The sequence below is a fragment of the Cupressus sempervirens genome, chromosome 4, assembly GCF_028749045.1.
Source record: "Cupressus sempervirens isolate cs-2001-9-10 chromosome 4, ASM2874904v1, whole genome shotgun sequence".
Lineage (NCBI taxonomy): Eukaryota > Viridiplantae > Streptophyta > Pinopsida > Cupressales > Cupressaceae > Cupressus > Cupressus sempervirens.
The window spans coordinates 707,064,749-707,070,297 of record NC_143121.1 but is presented as its reverse complement, the minus strand read 5'-3'; positions in this window follow the sequence as shown (position 1 = coordinate 707,070,297).

The following is a 5,549-nucleotide window of genomic DNA, read 5'->3' as shown; positions in this document are numbered from 1 at the left end:
CTAAATCATATGAAGAAGCTAGTGTGGATGAGTTTTGGGTTAATGTTATGAAAGAGGAACTAAGTTGAATTGAAAAGAATAAAACTTGGGAATTAGTGCCTAGACCTGAAGATAAAAATGTAATAGGTGTTAAATGGGTCTTGAGAAATAAACTTGATGAAAATGGAAAGATGTCAAGGAACGAGGCTAGATTGGTTAGTAAGGGTTATGCACAAATACAAGGTGTCGAATTTGATGAAACTTTTGCACCAATTGCTAGAATTGAAGCAATTAGAATATTTCTTGCATATTTAGCTTTCAAGGGCTTTAAAAATGTACAAAATGGATGTTAAAATGACATTTCTTAATGGTTATCTTTATGAAGAGGTTTATATGGATCGACTTGAAGGATTTGAAAACAAAGATTATCCTAATCATGTTTACGTGCTAAAAAAGGCTCTTTATGGTTTGAAACAAGCTCTGAGGGCTTGTTATTCTAGGTTGGATCAATCTATTATCAAAAATGGCTTCAGAAGGGGTGGTGTTGATAGTAACTTGTACATATGTGGTACATGTAATGATATTCTCATTGTTCTTGCATATGTAGATGATATAGTATTTGGATCCAATGATGATGCTTTAAGTCAAGGTTTTTCAAAGCTTATGCAATCTGAATTTGAAATATCCATGCTTAGGGAACTATCCTATTTTCTTGAGTTGCAAATTTCATAGTTGGAAAATGGTATATTCTTATCGCAAACTAGGTATGCAAAAGAAATGTTATATAAATTTCATATGGAAGATTGTAAGCCTATGAGAACACCAATGATAACAAGATGTAAACTTACTAAAAATGATGATTCTCCTAATGTTGAACAAACTACTTATAGATCCATGATTGGTAGTTTACTATATCTCGCAACTTCAAGGCCTGATATCATGCATGTTGTATGTTTGGTTGCAAGATTTCAATCTTCACCTAAAGAATCTCATGTTATGGCAATTAAAAGAATTTTTAGATATATTCAAGGTACTTTGGATTATGGGATTTGGTATCCTAAACATGATGATTTCAAATTTGTTGCTTATATTGACTCAAATTGGGCAGGTTGTCTAGATGAAAGAAAAAGTACTTCAGGAGTAGCATTTTTCTTGGGTAACAAGCTAGTGTGTTCGCATAGTAAGAAGCAAGAATCTACTACACTTTCTACTACAGACATTGAATATATAGCCACATGTTCTTGTTGTCAACAGGTTCTTTAGATATTTCAAACTTTATCAGATATGAAAGCAATAGTGTCTAAACCAATTCCTATCTATTGTGATAATCAAAGTGCAATCAATATTTCTAAGAATCCAGTTATGCATTCATGCACCAAGCACATTGATGTTTGTTATCATTTCATAAGAGAACATGTCTTCAATGGTAGTGTTGAATTAGAATTTGTTCCTCCTTGAGATCAGTCGGCTAACATATTTACAAAACATCTCTCAAGAGTCATATTTGAAGGGTTAAGAACAAGATTGGGGGTTTTATCTCTCTCTTCTCTTGCATAAGTTCATAAATGAGTGATAGGTTTTAGGAGGAGCATATTTTTCTTATCTTTTTATTGCACTAAAACCTTGGTATATCTCCTTTGTCATTGGTGTCAAAGGGGGAGAAAAATGAAGATGAAGATGTCTACATGATGGATATACAGGTATAGGTACACATGGATATAGAGGTACATATATAGGATATACAGGTGCACATGGATATATAGGTGGAAGTTAGTATTGACATTAATGCCAAAGGGGGAGTATGTTGAACCCTTAGTATTTGGTTGGAGTATGTTGAACCCTTGGTATTTGGTCTTTGATTGTTGTCATTGATGTCAATAATGTAATTATAATGAGCATATGGTATGCTTAACATCATGTAATTATCTTATTTGATGTCTTTCAATATTGTTCAAAACATATTCAAGAAAAAAACTTAAGTGTTATAAAATTAACACTTAATGTTCAAATTGGTTTAGAAAACAAATATAAAAACATAGTTTTGGTCTATTAGAAATTCAACAGGGTTTTTTATTAGTTAGACCCCAACTATAATACTTTTTTGGAAAGGTCTTTGAGTTATCTAAAATGGGTCTTTGTTAGTTTTTGCATACCACATGTATGGAAAGAGAAAAGGTTTGTTTATCATAAATAGTTGCCAAATTGTTATGATAGTTTTGAGCGGTTTTGGTCTAATGGAAATTTGGGGTATATACCAACCTCTAAAATTTTGACTTTCTTGGTTTATAAGTAGAGGATACATTCCTCTAAAACATCCAATAAGTGGCTTTGACGGAAGTTGCAGGATTTGTGTGGAATTCCTTGTTTTTAACAACAAAGAAGGTAATGTTTTATGTTTCTATTTTCATATTTGTGATTTGATTTTCATTGCAGAAATTTATCAAAGATAGAAGAAGGGTTATATATTGCTTCTTTATTTATTCATATCAATATTTGATCAAATCTTTTAATGGAAAAAGAAAATATACGTGGATATTGGATGTTTTGAGGAGAATAGAAGTATATCCTGCATTATGTTTTCAACAAGATGTTGAAACTAGTGATTTATGATTTGTGTTGTAATAGAGATGATCCTCTAATTTTATATCTCATTTTTTCATTTTGGAAGTTGGTGCTTCTTGTATTCGTAAAGTTGGTGCTTTAGGTGTAAGGGATTGGTGTTCCTTGATATTGGTGTTTCTAAAACAAAGTGTTGGTGCTTCCTAGAGTCATAGCTCTAAAAGATTTTCCCAAGAGGCCAATAAAGTTTTAGATTCAAAGCAGTTTTTTAACCTATGGGGTTTTCCACGTTAAAATATTGTGTTACTTTGTTATTCATTAACTATCTTGCTCATGTGTTAAATTTTATAACTTGTAATTGTTTCAAGTTTTGAAAAGTATTTTAAACCCGTGCCCGCCCCTCCCTACGATGTTTGTATTCCAACAATAATATCCTCTCAATTAACCATCATGAAATCACTTAAATATTCAACTATCATAAGGAGACAAGACATAATAGAATTGAGTGTATAGTGCATAAAAATGCTTAAATTGACTAGTCAAGATGTATGCATAACGGTGCCCATGTAAGTTTGATAACCACTTACCAGAGAAAAGTACTACATCCTATGTTTCCAATTTAGTCTAAATCACAAACACCAACATAGTAATTTGAAGTCTTACAATAATCTTACCATGTGAACACTTCTTAGTCTAATACTAATTTCATCTATAATTCCTAATGAGTCTTATGAAGGTTAAAAAATTGAATAATTCTACCATAATGATCATCTAAATCAATTGTCCCTTACAAAAATACGATATAGCATAAAATCATCAACAAGGGTTCTACACTTATACATGGACCTATCAAGCTTTTGATCATTAAGGTCTAAACTTATCAATCTGGTGTTATCAAATAGGAGATCTAATCATGAAATAAATGAAAAGCTATATCCATTTCAAAAAGGTTCACCACCTTCAATCAATGAAGGGAATGACATATCAAAATCCTAGAAATCCTCTTAATGTAATACATTAATTTTTCACATGGAGAATAGTATGTGATTCTCCACAATATTCTCAAGGAAAGTCATCAAAACATTGCATCTCGCATACTTAACCTATCTAACCTTCTAAGAGGTGACACATACATAAAACTAGGGTTTATTAAGTGCATAAGGATCAATTTAAGAACATAAAGAGATTGTGTCTACTATATTGATCTAAATGTGAGAATTTTATATCGATCTGAACATATGGATCAATATTGGATTTGTAAGAACATCCGATCTGATTTGATATATTTGTGGTCTTATATGAATCCTAAGAATTACAAATATAATTGGTATTATAACGATCTGCAATATGAGTATAGATATTCCTGATCCTCGTCAGTTTTGTGTATTCGATGACCCATTTTTCTACTCAAGTGATGGCTTCATGTAATTACTAAAATTAGTTAACTTCAGCATTTAATATATTTCCATTCGAGTGGCGAATATGGTGAGGCGGTGATAATGCATGTTTGATGGTTCTAAATAGATCTTGATCATCCCATATTATATCGTTGCTGCTATGTAGAGGTTGATATATGGATTGCTATATGCAAAATGTTGTTGGCAACCTTGTAATATATTATTGTTATTTAAAGATATGGTTTTCTGCTTTATGTATATTGATGCAATTCATATTTGATGTAATGGAGAATTGTCTTCTCAATTTCACTCCCTTATGAAGATGCCATAGAAAATCGACATGATGTCTTTATAGATAAGATGATTTTCTGAAATATATGATATCACTACCTGGCCCAAACTGTTATATTGATGCATGAATTGATATTCTGTATGTATGATGTTTTTTTCTGATTTCTTAATTAAATATATACTTTGGAATTCCTTTTCAGAAATAACAAGTAGACAAGAAACAATATTGCAAAATGACACACTTCCAGAATTTTGTAGAATTTACTCACTAAGGGAAGACAACAAATAATTATAACTTCACAAATTAACTCAATTTTCCAACAACAATGAACCTGATTGTGATTAGGGATGTTGCTGATATAATTAACCTGAAAACGTGGGACTCCAAGAATCGTGAGACACAACTTGAAGAGATTCGTTGCCCTTCCAACTCTGAAATGGCTGCCCAACTAACATGAATGTACCACCCATCTGATAAATGTTTGTCCAAGCATAGACGTGTCCCAACAATTGATGAATAAGGGAAGACAACAAATAATTATAACTTCACAAATTAACTCAATTTTCCAACCACAATGAACCTGATTGTGATTAGGGATGTTGCTGATATAATTAACCTGAAAACGTGGGACTCCAAGAATCGTGAGACACAACTTGAAGAGATTCGTTGCCCTTCCAACTCTGAAATGGCTGCCCAACTAACATGAATGTACCACCCATCTGATAAATGTTTGTCCAAGCATAGACGTGTCCCAACAATTGATGAATTTCGAAGACTCGATTTAATTTGCAGGCTGGTTATCACACCCAAGCCCGTCCACGTTTCCTATGGCTGACGTCCTTATACCAATGCCGAAATTGCCATGAAAGGCTAGCCGCTAATGGTATCTGCAAGCTCCCCAACTACTAATGCAAGCCGTCTATCCAAGCTGGAGGATCAGCTATCAGAATGCCTCCAACCCACGCCACAGTTACCTCAATTCAGGCTATGGCACTTAGTGATTTTCCAGAATGATATTCGCAGGTGTTAAGGATATGTCTACCCACTTGCAACACACATGACCCCCCAAGATTGCAGTTGCATTTCCAATTCTGAGTATTTGTTGATGGATAGGAGTCGGCAGCCAATGGAGTCACAATGCATACCCTTAAGCAAATTCTATGGTTCCAAATCTATGCAAATAACCTTTCACCAATCTCAATAACTCCTTATGAAATGCAGCCCCCCGTAACAGACCAGAATTAATGAAAAGGGGTCACAATCAATCCTCCCAATTGAAAACGCTAACTTCAGATTGCAGCTCTTCTTAGACACTGGTATCA